The sequence below is a fragment of the Triplophysa rosa genome, linkage group LG4, assembly GCF_024868665.1.
Source record: "Triplophysa rosa linkage group LG4, Trosa_1v2, whole genome shotgun sequence".
Classification (NCBI taxonomy): Eukaryota; Metazoa; Chordata; class Actinopteri; order Cypriniformes; family Nemacheilidae; genus Triplophysa; species Triplophysa rosa.
The window spans coordinates 17,746,762-17,763,560 of record NC_079893.1 but is presented as its reverse complement, the minus strand read 5'-3'; the positions used below and the strand labels follow the sequence as shown (position 1 = coordinate 17,763,560).

The 16,799-nt window shown below is 42.1% G+C and overlaps 1 protein-coding gene and 1 long non-coding RNA gene across 2 annotated transcripts in view; both read right to left on the bottom strand.

Moving 5' to 3' along the window:
- Window positions 1-16,799, bottom strand: part of nlgn4xa (neuroligin 4 X-linked a) — a 127,671-nt gene that overhangs the window by 47,504 nt on the left and 63,368 nt on the right. The gene's annotated exons all lie outside the window — the stretch shown is intronic.
- LOC130553333 (uncharacterized) lies at window positions 224-2,337 on the bottom strand. Its single transcript, XR_008962848.1, has 3 exons — window positions 2,222-2,337; window positions 1,949-2,126; window positions 224-1,883 (listed from the first exon to the last, which is right to left on the bottom strand). It is a non-coding gene; the product is annotated as an uncharacterized LOC130553333 (long non-coding RNA).

The window sequence follows — 16,799 nt, the reverse complement described above, 5'->3', positions numbered from 1 at the left end:
AAAATAACGTGCTAACAAGAGTTCTATGCTCAGTCAGGTACCATTCATTTCAAAGGAGAGGAAAAGTACAGACAGCAGGGAAACTGAAGCAACAGTCACCACACAGGGCAACACTGAGGTTCAACTTCAACTTTGTTCACCACATGCAGCAAATGAATATGGCATATACCTTACAATCACTCTCTCACCTTTTTTTTGCAAAAAACTCATAAACTCCGTCAACTTTATTTTGGTTTAATTTAGTTTAGTTGGTTTAGACCATATAAAATACCTAAAATAAAGATATTTTTAAAAAGTTAAAAGCTGCAGCGTGAGGGTAAACAACACAAAATAGACTTCCAATGTCATCGTTCCAGCTTGTGTGACAATAAAGATGACAGCATTTCTAGGTCACATTGTGATGTTGTTGCATCAATGTACCGCTAGGTGGCACTCGATCTACTCGAGTTGCATCGAGAGGTAGAGAAGAAGTTAGAGTACGGAGCATGTGCCTGCATGTTATCCTGTATGTGTTATTTTGTTAATAAATGTTACTGAAAGGAATCTACGGTCTCCAGCGTCTTGTCTACATTAAGACATAACAAATTGGCGACGAGGACGTTTTTTGTACAAGATTTTCTGAGGATGGCTTCAGTAAGTGCTCCATTTCCCAATCCTTTTTTGCCTTATCCCGGTGAGCCTGCTATACCGCTAGTCACATGGCTGAAAATGTTCAGGAACTACATGCTAGTCATCAATGCTACTGGGGATTTATGGTCAGAAGCCAGAAAACGTGCTTTGCTTCTCCACTGCCTCGGAACCGAAGGTCAGAGATTGTTTTATACACTGCCCAATACCGGTGACGATCTAGCTGATGCTATTACGGCTTTGGAACAACACTTCGTTCCGAAAAGAAATGTGGTCGTGGAAAGACATGCTTTCAGGAAACGCATACAGAGGATAGATGAAACGGTAGTACAATACATTGCTGCATTAAGAGATTTAGCGACTACTTGTGAATTTGCTGACAATCTTGACGATATGTTGCGTGATCAACTTGTTGAAAATATTGCTAACCCTCGCATTCGTGAAAGATTATTAGTGGAATCTAAATTGACACTGGAGACTGCAATTACAATTGCCACACAGCTAGAGACCGCTGATGCTCAGGCGAAATCGCTGGCTACGAGTAACTTCGCTCCAGTTCAAGCTGTACATGCCACTCCTGCTTCTGGACGACAGCGTCCTAAGGCCAAATTCAAAGCACGTACCTCATCAAAACCACCTGCTTCTGCTCCGTCAGCTCGAACATGCTTTCGCTGTGGCTCTGCTGGACATCTTGCAAACGCACAGAACTGCCCCGCTGCATCTGCTAAATGTAAGAACTGCAATAAGATTGGACATTTTGCACGAGTCTGCCGTTCTGCTCCTACTCATTCAGTGCATTCAGTTGAATTGCCAGAGGTCTGTATTCTCCATCTGCCTGGAGCGACTGACCGTCTGATGTGTGAAGTGACCGTACATGCCTCACCTGCTGCTACCCCTGTGTCTCTTCAACTTACTGTGGACTCTGGTTCGTCTGTGTCCATCCTGCCGAAACAACTGTATGAACAGCATTTTCGCACTGTGCCGTTGCAAGCCCCTGCTGCCCGTTTAGTTACTTACTTACAAGAGCCGATTTCAGTACTAGGATGTTTATCTGCTACAGTCACTAAATATGGCATTACCTGTCCTGCACACTTCTTCATTGTTGACACTGGCACTGCTTTGCTAGGCATGGATCTGATTAAGGGACTTCAGCTGCAATTTACTGGACACACTGTGCTGCCATCGGCACAATCCTCTCCAGTCTGTGCTCTCTCCACTTCTCCATCACAGCGTGCTGCATTAGGCTGTGTGAACAACTTCACGCACAAGGTGAACATTTCTGACTCTGTACCTCCTGTCAGATGCAAATTACATCGCTTACCTTTCTCCGTGAGAGATGCTGTTTCCGCAGAACTGGAACGTCTCTTACAGGCTGGTGTGATCGAACGGATTGATTCTTCTCCATGGGTTTCTCCGATTGTTGTGGTCCAAAAGAAAACGGGGGGGATCCGCATGTGTGTGGACTTGCGAGGGCCCAACAAGGCAGTTATAGTAGACAGCTACCCATTGCCACACATGGAGGAGATGATGACATTACTGCAAGGTGCGACTGTGTTTTCAACTATAGACTTGGAAAGTGCATACCATCAGGTACCTCTTCATGAAGATTGCCGGGACCTCACTGCTTTTCTTACACACGAGGGCCTCTTCAGATTCTGCAGGGTACCTTATGGCTTGGCGTCTGCTCCAGCTGCATTCCAAAAGATGATGGTCATCATTCTAAAAGGAATCCAGAACGTTGCAAATTATCTGGACGACATCATCGTGTGGGGACGCTCGCTGCAAGAACATGATCAAGCGCTAGAGAAGGTGATGCAACGTCTCAAAGATGCTGGGTTGGTGTTGAATGAGTCAAAATGTCAATTCAGAAAACAGAGCTTGAAGTTTCTAGGCCACATGGTGACGTCGCAGGGTATTCAGTTGGATCAGGAACATCTATCTGCAATAATCGATGCACCTGCACCAACGGATGCTGTTCAGTTGCGTTCTTTGCTGGGTCTTCTCTCCTGGTACAACAAATTCATTCCTAATTTCGCTTCCGTGGTGATGCCTCTGCGTGAGTGCTTGAGAGATGAGAGTGGATTTCGCTGGTCTGATGATGCTCAACAAAGCTTGGATGATGTGAAGAAGCTGCTGGTTCACAGTCCTGCGCTTATACTGTTTGACCCGGAGATGCCGGTGGTCATTTCTACTGACGCGTCTGCATATGGACTAGGTGCTGTCTTCGCTCAAATTGGCACTGATGGTCAAGAACATGCTGTCGCTTTCGCATCCAGAACACTGTCCTCAGCTGAACAGAAATACTCCACTGTTGAAAAGGAGGCTCTGGCGTGTGTCTGGGCGGTGGAAAAATGGAGAACGTACTTGTGGGGTCGCAGATTTACGTTGCGGACTGACCATCAAGCGTTAACGACACTGCTGACCACAAAAGGGACTGATAGAGCTGGTATGCGTATTGCTCGGTGGGCTGCTCGGTTGCTCTGTTTCGACTACATAGTTGAGTATCGTGCTGGATCTGAGAACTACACTGCAGATTGTTTATCCCGCTTGCCCTTGCCTCTTCCTTTGGATGCTGAGTCGGATACAGAACCCGAGTTTGTTGCTTTACTGTCTTCTGGGCCGATTGCCATATCCCAGGAAGAATTTGCTACTGCCTCTGCTCACTGTTCTGAACTCTCTGCGTTGCGCGCACAAATTGCGAGTAAATGGCCTTCATCTTCCGCTGCTGTGGATCCTGTGATTCGTCCATACTACAAGCTCCGACATGAGTTCAGTGTGCAAGCTGAGTTTGTGTTTAGAGGATCTAGACTGGTTGTGCCTGGAAAATTGCGTGAGTCATTGTTCCGTATTGCACATGAGGGTCATCAGGGAATTGTGAGAACGAAGCAACGCCTGCGTGAGATGTATTGGTGGCCAAACATGGACACATTTGTGACAGAGAAAATTGCTGCCTGTCATTTATGTCTTTCTCTGGACAAAACTGCGAAAGCCTCTGCTGTTCCACTACAGCCTGTTCCTTTACCTTCTGCACCGTGGGAAAAACTGGCGATAGACATTGTGGGCCCGTTCGAGACTGCTGTCTGGGACTGTCGATATGCTCTGACACTCACTGACTATTATAGTAAGTGGCCTGAGGTAGCCTTTACTGCGTCTGTTGCAACAAAACAGGTGACTGCATTTCTTACCTCTATCTTCAGCAGACACGGAAACCCGACCACTCTGGTCAGTGATAATGGGCCTCAGTTCACTTCTCCTGAGTTTGCTGCATTCCTGAAAGACAGAGATATTAAGCACATTCGTACTTCAGTGTATCATCCTGCTGCAAATGGTGCTATTGAACGCTTTCACAGAGTTCTCAAGAGTACAATCCAATCAGCAATCCTACAATCAGCACCATGGAAATCAACAGTGACTGACTTCCTGCAGATTTACCGCGCTACACCTCATGCTGTAACAGGTGTTTCCCCATTCGAATTGCTTCATGGAAGGAAAATGCGTACCCGTCTCAATGTCCTGAAACCTTCACCTTCTGGTCATGAGCCGACACCACTGCAGAAACGTGTTTCCTCACGTCAGGATGTCATGAAATCTCGCTTTGACCACAAGCATCGTGTGCGACATTTCTCTTTTCGACCAGGGAATAAAGTGCGCATTAAAAAGGCTGTGCATGTACCAAAAGCTTATCCAAAGTTCACTTCTCCAATTGAAGTCAGGAAAAAAGTTGGTCCTTACACTTACCTCTTGGATGATGGAAAAAAGTGGCATGCATCGTGTCTTGCACCCGTGCCAACTAGAGAGTTGGATAATGGAATGACAGCCAATGCTGAAAACGTGATGCCCTCTCATGTTCCATTGTCTGGAAATTCAGTGTCTTCTGAGGCTGGTCCAAGAGAACAACGTCAAAGACGTGAGCCAGGTTGGCTAAAGGACTATGTCTATTAGTCACAGAATTTGACATGGATTTTTGCAATATACATATCATATACTTACATGAAAGTCGAGTACTGAATACTAGTGAGTAGTTTGGTTCATGTTGCTTGTTGTTTGGAATATTCTTCTGCATTCAATTGGTGTGTTGCTTGGTGTAGTTCATTTATGTGTGAAATTGTTGATGCATGGCAGATTTGCTGTTCTTTCTGTTTTATGTTACTTGTTGGTAACAGGAGCATCACTTAACTAAGAGGAGATTATGTGATGTTGTTGCATCAATGTACCGCTAGGTGGCACTCGATCTACTCGAGTTGCATCGAGAGGTAGAGAAGAAGTTAGAGTACGGAGCATGTGCCTGCATGTTATCCTGTATGTGTTATTTTGTTAATAAATGTTACTGAAAGGAATCTACGGTCTCCAGCGTCTTGTCTACATTAAGACATAACACACATGATAATTGTTCTTAATTCTACATAGCTTTTCAAAATGTTACCAAGCACCAAAAGTTTATTTCAGAGTGAAAACTGCAGCTGGGCAAATGAAAGAACTCAATTTATATAATCTATTAAATATCGTGTTTTGGTACGTCAGCCCGAGTGAAGCTCTGAGTGGAACTCTGAAATGGAAGAAGTCTTATTTTATTCTGGCATGTTAAATTTAGCATTTATGCTTTGGTTTTGTTGATTGATGTACACGACAGGAAAGGACAAAGCATGAAAGTTAATTGGGCCTACATGTTAAAGCTAAAGCTACATGCTAAATTCACACTGATACGAGAAACAGACGAACTGGCGTTATCTGAACTGATCACAAACCATTGCCACGACGATGAGTGACACGATAAGTGTCCCTTAAGTGCATTGACAAGCACAACAGAGAAATACTAACGGGCTGTCAATCAGGAATCTTTTATTTTAACAGTCTAATAGAGCATTACAGGTCACTTATCCTCACATGTGTAACAATGCATAACACATGCTGTCCCGACTAAAGGAACAAAACTAAATTATCAATAACTTCCCCTCTTTTGTTCACAAAACAGCCTGATGGAAAGGCAATACATATAGAAGGTCTGGTGTAAAGAAATCCTCCATCCCCTCCAGTCCCGCTGAACCGTGAAGAGTGCAATTGGTTACACATCCTTGGAGCCAGGCTATGCCTCCCATGATCCATTAGCGTATGTTCATTTAATTCTGCCGAGGTAATTAGAATCTATTTGACACCCCTAAGAGAAGTACTGCATGGCTTGCAGGATCCTACAGTAAAAAATAGCTGTAATGCTGAGGGAACGAACAGTGCATAACTCTTAATAAGTTCTCATGCAAGTTCAGGAAGTATATGTTTTGTGTGTGTGTGTGTGTGTGTGTGTGCATGCACACGCTGAGTTAAGAGGCAGTTAGACCTCAGTCTGCACTCAGTTAGACCAATTTGTGCTGTGAATGTAATTGCCTTCATAAATTTATGAATTAATTTCCATAGACTGTTATGAAATTAGCCACAGCGAGATGTTGAATATTTAGCCCTTGTGGGTAGGTGTTTTATCTTTGGCCCCCGAGGCACAAATAAGTAAGTCTTTAATATATGACTCTATTAGACTTAGTCCTGGCAGCATTGTGTTGAGCAGTGGATAAGCTTCAGGGCCAGGATGTTGTAAAGGACAAAATATTCCCATATATAAGCAAAAAACTCACCGGTAATTGATGGAGTCCTCTTTCTACTCCACTTGCTGCCATTCTGCACTTGTCAGATGGACAGATTTTGATGGATGATGTCTTTTTCTGGACCATGATATATTCCCAATATGCTCTTTTTTGCCTCTGTCTGGTGCTTTATTTTCACTTTTTTCTGTTTGTGGGGATTCTCGCTCCCAAGGCATCTATGAGGTTTTGCGTCTGTGTCTATATGAATCTCTATTGCTCATAAAAGCATGAATGACTCCCAGAAACTCAATAACCTAGGTCTGTTATGTCTCCTGGACCTAGGCTGTAGATTATATTTACATTTATGTATTTGGCAGATGCTTTTCTCCAAAGCGACTTATAATGCATTCATGGTATACATATTACCCAGCTCGGCTACACCTTTGCAGAAAAGACACATGAATTTCACATGTTTTTCGCATGTGATCACATGTATACAACATGTGTTTAACATGTGCAAAAAACACGTGTGATCACATGTGAAATGTGTGTTTTTGGAATATTTTGGTGTGAATTCCATGTGAATTCCCACGTGAAACCCATGGGATAACATGTAAAAACCCATGGGATGACATGTGCAACATGTGGTGACGTGAATAACATGTGATCACATGTGGAGACATGTCGCATATGTTATCCCATGGGTTTCACGTGGGAATTCACATGGAATTCACACCAAAATGTTCCAAAACCCAATATTGTGTTTTTTGCACATGTGAATTTCGTGTGTCTTTTCTGTAAGGGCAGGAAGCTAAGCTGTTGCTTTATAGCTGTGAACGCCTGTTGGTCGGCTCTCTAGAGGAGGAAAAAAACACTTTTTCTGAGTCCAAACTGCTTACAAGGACACAGTATGATTTGAAGTGCAATATCTCATGATAAAAACAGTATTAATATGAATAAAAACCCTTGGTGGCAATTTATGCCTCACAGAGATCAATATGCGAGTTATGTTTACAGTTCAATGTGAGTGATTAAAAATGCATAATCAAAAGATGCTTTCCTGTTCTACCTCACTTTATTTGCTCACTTATCATCTTCTGCTGGACAGTATGCACACAGTAGTGTCCTTAGCCTTCCTTCCATGTCTGTCTCATACTTCACACTAAGACAGGTGTCCAGTCTACTCAGTTTGACTGGACAAGGATCAGTAGTGAGTGGGAGACTGATGAGGGGCCCTTTGGGTGATGGGGTCCAGACACTCTCTGATCATGAAGGTCTTTCCTGCTCTGATGCATGGTTCAGCTGTCACAGGAATCGAGGTTGTGGAAAGTATTCAGAATGACAGGTCACTCAGGTGAAGGACATGAGTGTGTGTGGGTGTCTGTCCACAGGGATGGCTTATCACTGGACAGCGACAGCTCATCTGAAGAACAGACATGTGACATTGATGGATAGGAATGGGGGAGGTATAGCATATGTCTGGACAGAGTTAAATGTATTGCTTGGAGATTGCACTTTTATAGGGCAGGAGACTTAATAGAGATCTGAAAATTGATGTAGGCCTAAACATTTCTAGTGGACATACAGAAAATGTCTTACATGAAGAACAACTTATAAAGCGTGTCGTGGTCTTTGTAGAGTCTGTTTTTTAAAAGTACTATGCTATAATACAAACAATACAAGAGCAAAAACAGCTAGCTATGTATAGAGAGGTTTGTTAAGACCTTACATAATGAAGCGTTATGTTTTTATTACCTTAGAATGAGCTATTTCTATCTACATCTAAATATTGCTGTAATCCACAACTTTTGCCTTTCTTTGCCATCTACAGTATGTTTGAAAATAAAATTGCTGGTCACTATAGACCTCAGACCTTTGACAAATATTTTTTTATTATTTTTCTTAAACTGTGGAAAATCGCAAACATAAGGACCACAGACCGATTTTAACATTATAATCCTCCACAGGCAGTAACACATTTTTCTTTCATTTTAATGAATAACTGAATGCAGCTTTAAGCAAAAATTTACTTTTAATAGCTTCTAAAGCAAACTTCAGCAAGTCTCTTTCTGTTCTCTATTTCATCTAATTGTTTTCTAAGAAGAAACAAAGACATTAAAGCCATCTCATTTGCGATTTATTAAAATTATAACACTTCTATCCTATGGGAGAGCATACATCTGTGTCCATAAAGAATAACAAAGTTAAAATCAAGGTTTTATTAGTCACCTCAAATTATGTTCTCCAATTCTTGTCATGCACTGGGGTCAGAAACTGAGACGTAAGACTGATTTCACTTCCTGACCATGAATAAAACACGCTCTGAACTGCATGTTGTCCCAAAGCAGGAATACGAATTTTGATCAAACCCTTTACTTGGGTTTCATCAGTGTCTCTGAGTAAGGAGATCCATAGATGAAACTTCTTCAGTAAAGACTGATTTCCCAAACCACATGTGAGGGAATTTTTTTGTTTTTTGATGTCTGATAAAATGTGAATTTGCCCTTGACCAGAAGCTGCAGGAAAGGCAGAGGCTACGACAGGCCTCCATAAATACTCTGGGATTGAACAAAATATATATATTTATATATATACAGTATACAGTATATGTATAATGTATATATATATTACAGTACAGCAGAAAAGAACACATTGTCTCTCAGGATTCCTACAACCACAGACAGGGTAAAACATGAAGACTGCTTAACCAAGATCAGGGTCAGAGGGAATTAAATCCCACTGTTGCGAGTCCACACACACACCTCAACACAAGCCATCTGTCCTCCAAAAGCATGGCAATCAGATCCATCAGAGTCTCCCAGGTTGCTATCTGCAGGGCAGCGAAACACACGTGTCCATGCCATCTGACAAATACACTGAGTTCTCTCTTACTATCACCCAACTCTCTGCAAGTGCTGGCGCACTACAGGCAAAAATCTGATCGCTCTGTACACCAAGTACAGCATTATTCATTGGGTTTGTTGCTAGTTATAAAATGCTGCTGCATTAACACATGCATTTATTATGAGGCTGTCGGATTACTTGATTCTGATTAAATTCACCATCAGAATTCACCTATAGGCCTATATTTTGTTGAATACTCACACTGAACATTTTGCAATCCTGTCATCTCTCACAAGTTGCTGATTTAATGAAGTATCTCTCATAATACTCCACAGTTTTCTCAAATCCAAATCAATGTTTTACATGTTGGTGAAATGTTTTAGTAGTTTTATACAAGATATGTGTTAACAATTACAATGGAGTCTAAAATATATCCCAATCATGTTGCTGGGAAACTTAAGATAGTTGCAAGACAGACTCAAACCTATACTGCTCATGTGGGCACCTCATCGCCAACGTATGAACACCACATACTCCAGTCGCTACATGTATAGCTTTGTTTACAATCAGGCAGTTTTAAAGCTGATCTGTCCAGTCCTTTAACCTCTAGACAACTATAACACCAGCACAATCATCTTTCAGTTTTAAACTCAGACATCCTCAAAACACTCCATCATAATCTGCTTGCAGGGAAGTGAGTACACATTCCTCAGAAGTTTAGTGGGAACCACACAGGTTCATGATGAAGTCTACTGTCCCTTACAGGCTACCATCTTTCACTCACAAGATGAACATCACGCCTGGGAAATGCTTTCCTGTCGCTGAGGATGATGGATGTCAGAATCTGCTTTGCTCATTTAGACAGGTTATCTGCACCTCAAGGCTCAGAAGAACCAAACACAATGCAATGCTTTTCCCCTTGGACTTTGGGGAAACAGCCAGGCAATGACGAAGCCGGAGTGAGGAAGACTTACTGTGATAATTAAAATATTTAACCTGTTAACATGTTGTGAGAATACAATGCTGGTTTAACAGGTTCTTAAAAATTAGAGACTTTGAAAACAAATAGTTTCTGCACAAACCCCCCAGAATGATAATAGTCACTACTGTATAAATATTGAAAGACACTTTTTGTTTGTTTGTTAACATATTTATCATGACTGTGGTGCATGGCATTTTTCTCATGAAGCATTGTATATACTGCAAAAACACATTACTGTAGATGACGGGATGACCCTCCTTGAAAATAAGCGACGCACCAAATCGCTTGCAAAAACATTTACTCATTCGGTTCCCCTGTGGTGGAATGAACTACCAGCCTCCACCCGAAATGCAGCATCCTTAGTGTGACTAAAGAAGCTTTTGATTGTTGTTTCCTTTAAACGGACACCCAGATAACAAAGTACGTTCTGACGATGTCGCCAGTTCGTCTTCATTTGGTCACTATGACATTACTTTGTGACCACGTTCTGAGGACGTCTCTGCAACGTTACGTTTCTTAAAATTGTTGCGTATGTTCCAGAAACGTCCTAGCCACGTCCACAAATAACGTCGTGAATTAATCCCATGGATAACGTTTAGCGACGTGATGTACTGGTCTTCAGATAACCTGGACACTGGTCCTTTAATTGTATCTGGTCATTGTTGCTAACGTTGGCAACAGCTGGAGGTTGGCATAATGGCAGGTTGCACTATTTCACCACTGGCTTTCACAATGGCAATGGAAAAATAATCCAGGCATCGCATTGGGTGGTTGGAGGAGAGCGTTTGAAAAATGGGTTGCACCTCCCTCCTTTCAGGGCATACATGGATGACATGACAACCATCACAACAACCAAAGCATGTACAAAGCGGCTGCTGGATAAGCTCCAGGAGAACATTAGTAGGGCAAAAATGGAGGTCAAACCAAGCAAATCCTGCAGGATTTCTATTGTCAAGGGCAGGCTTACCAATGACAGGTTCTGTATAAAGGGTGAGCCCATACCAGCGGTCACGGAAAAGCCCATCAAAAGCCTTGGACGATGGTACACCACAGACCTTAAAGACGCCGAACAGGTGGAATGCCAAACAGGTGGAACAACTCAGGCAAGAGACAGCCAGTGGACTTAAGAAAATCAATAATACAGCTCTTGCTGGGAAGCTGAAACTCTGGCGCTTCCAATTTGGCTTGTTGCCACGCCTGATGTGGCCAATTTCAATGTATGAGCTCACGGTGTCTTATGCCAGTAAGCTGGAGAGATTTGTGAGTACACAAGTTAGGAAATGGCGTGGGCTACCAAGATACCTTAGCAACAAAGGGCTGTATGGGAATGGAGCTCTCTTCCCATTTCAAGCCTTGTGGAGGAATATAAATGCACCAAAACAAGAATAGAGATGATGCTCAAAGAATCCTGTGATCCCTGTGTAAGAGATGCTTCTCCAACAGTAGCGACAGGAAGGAAATGGAACCCAACAACAGCGGTAGGAGATGCAAAGGCAGCCCTCAGACATAAGGACATTGTGGGACAAGTGCAACATGGCAGAGGGGGACTTGGTTTTGCATCAACCACACCCACGTGGCGAAAAGCGACACCAAAGGAACAGCGTCACCTAGTAGTGAAGGAGATTCGGCATCAAGAGGAAGCAAGTAGATGCGCCCGAGCGGTCTCTCAAGCACAGCAAGGCTGTTGGATGAGGTGGGAAGGCATTGAACGGCGCAAAATCAGTTGGAGTGAGCTGTGAAGTATGGAACAAACAGGCAAAGTTTTATCATAAGAGCTACATATGATGTGCTACCCTCACCAAAAAATCTGCATGTTTGGTATGGACAGGATCCAGCCTGCCACCTACAGTATGTGCAGCTCCAGCAAACCTCAAACATATTCTTGTGGGTTGTAATAAGAGCTTGACACAGGCAGATACACATGGCGCCACAATCAAGTACTAAAGTGCTTGGCTGCAGCAGTAGAGACCAAGAGAGTGGCAGCAAATGCCATCCCCAAAAATGCCAAGACTAACTTGCTAAAAAGGCAACCCTTTATTCGGGAGGCGCAGAAACCGCGGGCCAAGCCCTTAACCCTAGATTCAGGTCTGCTGAGTATAGCCAGGGATTGGGAAATGCGAGTTGATTTAAACTACAGACTTACTTTCCCCTTGGAAATTGCAGCGACAAACCTGCGGCCGGACATGGTTCTGTGATCCAGCTCCAGTAGGACAGTCCTCATAGTTGAGTTGACTGTACCTTGGGAAGAGGCCATTAACGAAGCATTTGAAAGAAAGAATCTCCGGTATGGCAACTTGGCAGCGGAGGCTGAAGATCGGGGATGGACAGCGAAAGTGTTCACGATGGAAGTGGGCTATAGGGGCTTTGTTTCCAATTCCACTACAAGGCTGCTTAAGGAAGTGGGGATCAGAGGACAGGCCCAACGGACGGTAATCAAAGAACTTGCCACTGTCGCTGAGAGAAGCAGCCACTGGCTGTGGTTGACACAGAAGGATGCAATATGGGCTGCCAAGTGACCAGGTAATAAAATCGTGTTGCATTGTTGTGCCATACGGGACCGGGGGCACTGAGCTTGCATTAATGGAGCCAGTGGGGCTATAACAGCCTTAGCCAACGGGTTGGCGTGTATGGTTGCGTTGATTTTGGTAATGTCTTGTAATGGTATGCCATACGGTACTGGGGGCACTGAACATGCATTAACGGTTTGGGTAGTCGTGGCCTAATGGTTAGAGAGTCGGACTCATGACCAGAAGGTTGCCGGTTCGATTGTCAGGGCCGGCGGGTAACGACTGTGGTGCCTTTGAGCTGCAGTGATAGCTGCCCACTGCTTCTGCCAGATGACCTTGTCACATTGCCACACACACCCAGGTCTGATCAACCTGGGGTGGGCCTCCCTTGGCTGAGGGGGCCGAAACACCCAATAAGGCTGAGGTGCACAACTGAAGATGTGTCCCATTGATGGAAACCACACAAAGGGCATTATCAGCAGCACCTCACCAAAAGGCATCTTTCACTCAGGATAATGTGATGAAATTGGGACACACAACTCATGAGTTGTCTCTCTGATAATGGCAAGGAAAGGTAAGTATGCTATGTATTTCTATAATAATTTATGCTCAAACACAGAGGATGCCTACCATACGAACCAGTGAAACCTCAGACCTCCTTTCCTCTATTCATATTCAGTGTTGGGAGTAATGCGTTACAAAATTAATGCATTACAGTAACATATTACTTTTTGCTGTAACGCAGTAGTGTAAGGCATTACTAATCCATTTTCAGTAATATTTTACTCGGTACATGTTCAGTAATGCTTGCGTTAAAACAAACTTTTCGCCCGAGAGACATTAACAAATCAAAAATCTTTCAAGTAAGTGCTATTTCCTGTTCGTGAACAGACGCGTGTGGTGTCATTCATCTCCCTCTGGCTGGTGGAACAATTTTGTATTGTAACACGGCATGATTTCAGCCTCTGAGCTAAAGGTCCGAGGCTATTGGCCCCGCCCGGTTCGCTGTAAGCGCCAGTGTTGCCAGGGTTGCGATTTTCCCGCACAATTGGGCTATTTTGAAAATGCAGTTGCGGGAAAAAATATGGAGCCCCGGGTTGCAGTTTTTTGGGCTACTTTCATAATGTACTGCGGCCGCCAAAATGTTTATTTATATTCTAAGGATAAATGCTAATTGATGAGATTCTTAATGTGTATTCATACTCAGATGAATACATGGCAACTCCAGGACCGGGCCGTTCTCAAAAGTGTGGGGAACGAGCGTCTGACAGGCTACTGTACAGGGAGGGACGCGGGAGCTCAGCTCAACCAAAGACGAAAATATAGCTGTGGTATTAGACAATGCACCCGAATTATGCTTTTACCAATGTTTCGTAAGGTGCATGTCACGTTGCACAATGAAAGAAATCACGCGTGAGTGTTCAACAGTTGATTCTTACGGCTGCCAAATATCACATTTGAGCACCGCTATACACAGTCTAGAACAACTAAAACATTGGCGTACTTGTACACATTATACATATGCGATACATTTAACCATGCTTATTTCTTAAGCAAGTTTTGCATGTCTTAGGAAGAGAAAACACGTTTCTCGTCCAATTCCGTGCGACACTCCACCCAAAAACGAAAATTCTGTTATAGATTACTCACCCTCTAGTTGTTCCAAACCTGTATAAATTTCTTTGTTGGGTTGAACACAAAGATATTTGGTAGAATGTTAGCAACTGAAAATTATTTGGCATCATTGACTACCATAGCAGAAAAACATGGTAGGTAGTCAAAGGTGACCCAGAATTGTTTGCTTTCCTAAATCCCCCAAAACATATTTTGAGTTCATCAGAACAAAAAGTATATACAATACCTAGGAAACCATTCAGATAATTAAATATAGCAATATAAACGTCTTTTGGCAGTTGTTAACTTTGATTTGACACTGGGAAATAATTGGGCTAGTTTTCATTCCTTTTGGGCGAGTTTTGAGGGGTCATTGGGCTGCGTTCAGGAAACTGGTTAGCAAGATCCCTGTGACCAGCAGCAATGACAAGGTATGCTAACGTTTACATGATGACTAGCTAGAATTCTATATAATCTAGTTCAGTGATGAGATGGGACTATTTTGTATTAAAATAACTTTGAATTTTTTATTGTATTTTGTATTTAAATGTGTTTAATCTTAGTATTTTTGTATTTTCAAACTGAAATACTTTTTGCCAATCAACCTCCTTATTAGACTGCATGGATGGGTAGTGTTCAAATACATTCATTTGAAATACAAAATACTATTATTTTGTAATAGTATTTTGAATTTAAATGCATTTAATCTAGTATTTTTTGTATGTATTTGTGTATAGCCTAGTTAATTCAAGAAATCAGCAGTCTAAAGACGTTGATTGGCAAAAAGTATTTTGTATTTTGAAAATACAAAAAGTTTAGAATGTTAAGTTCTACTTCTGTAGTTATTTTGGTGAAAGTAACTCAAAAGTAATACAGGAGTCATGTAACGTATTATAATTCTGAGACAGTAGTATTGTAAGGTAAGGGATTACTTTTAAATAACAGTAACAAATAATCTGTAATGTATTACAGTTTGGAAGTAACTTGCACAACACTGTTTATATTCTTGACTGCGTCCCCCTGCATAAGGCAATATTAAATATTAAATTCAACTGTTAAGTATATTTTGTTCCCTGCCTGTCTAATGTATGTTTATACATAAAATAAAATAAATGTTTTTGTTTTTAAAAGTTCGCATTTCATTAAGTTTATTGAGTTGGCTTGTGCAATTTCGGTTAATCGGATTTTTAAAAAATGTCACATGATTTCCGGTAAGGGAACATGATGAGCATTGATGCTCCCTGACTTTTGCGTTGCATTGTAGGAATATTTAGGGAACGAACAATTTAGCAATTGAGACAGCCCTTAAAATGGTCGACACTCCGATCAGTGCACTGACTACTGAACAAGGGAGCTGATTTAGACACACCCAAAGTCATCCAACAGTAATGTGAAAGACTGACAGCATGACAAGACACATGAAAACTGTAATAAAAGTCAAGGTTATCACATAAAAATAATTTTTGAACTTTTCCTAAATACATACAAATATTACTGTTGTAGCCTGTTGCTTAAACGTGAATATAAATTTGTTTTCTTTGCAGTATTTAAGGTCTGAAAAAATACGGAGCACCTCTTTGTTATTTCGACCTGTTTCTCCAGTTTTCATGTTCTGCAAATAAATGCAAATAGAAACAATATTTTAATTTGAAATCGGGAAGAAATGTTGTTAGTAGTTCACAAAGTTAGTAGCTGAAATGGTCTCTTAGTTTTTTATGTGGCTGTACATACATGCTTACAAGGAAACCATGCTTTATTTTCCTACCAAATTCTAAGCTAAAGAGCAACTTTAATAGCTCATTACTGATACACTAATATGAAGGATGGTACCAATTAGTGGTGACATTTAGTCTCATTTTGTTTCAAATTCATTTGTCTGGCACAAAGTAAGTCCTTGATAGAGTTTGTTCTAAGTAGAAAGTACTTGGCTGCAAAGATTCTTTGTTGTGTCATGCAGAGAGGGGAGTAGAGAGGACACATTCGACGTGGATCAATACTAAGCAAATACATGGCCATGCCAAATCCACAACGATTTGACAGGAGACGAACAGCGAAATCTACGACGTGAAAATACAAACACAATATCACACACAATGAACCCACCAAGACTGGGGGAAGAACAGGATTATTTAAGGGAACCACTGAGGAGGGATAACTACACAGGGACGGTGAAGGACAGGTGACAAGACTTAACATAAATGGGAACTTGCGGGAAGATGATTGGGACAGTTGAGGTAGATGAAACACTAACGGAGAAACAATGGGGCGGAGTTAAACGAAAGACAGGAGGACACGCGGCGAAATGTCACAACAAACCGCCACGTGTCTCCACACACGACGAAACATATACACACAAGACATGGTACTGTCACGACCCTGTCCACAAGGCACGAAAACTCAGGACAGTAAGTACAGGACCCTGACACTTATGATGTTCGTGTGGTTTTTACATTCGAAAACATAAAAATCAATAAGTAATAGGCTATTTTCTACCCGGGTTTTGAGGCCATCTCAACAAACGCTCTGTTTTAATGGGCATGCCGCATTGAAGACTTTGAAGTAAACGCCCACTGCTATGATTGGATAGCAGTTTGCGTAGTAAACTTAGTTGGAGCCTTGTGTGAATTTGGTTAGACACGAAACGTTAGGTTACAC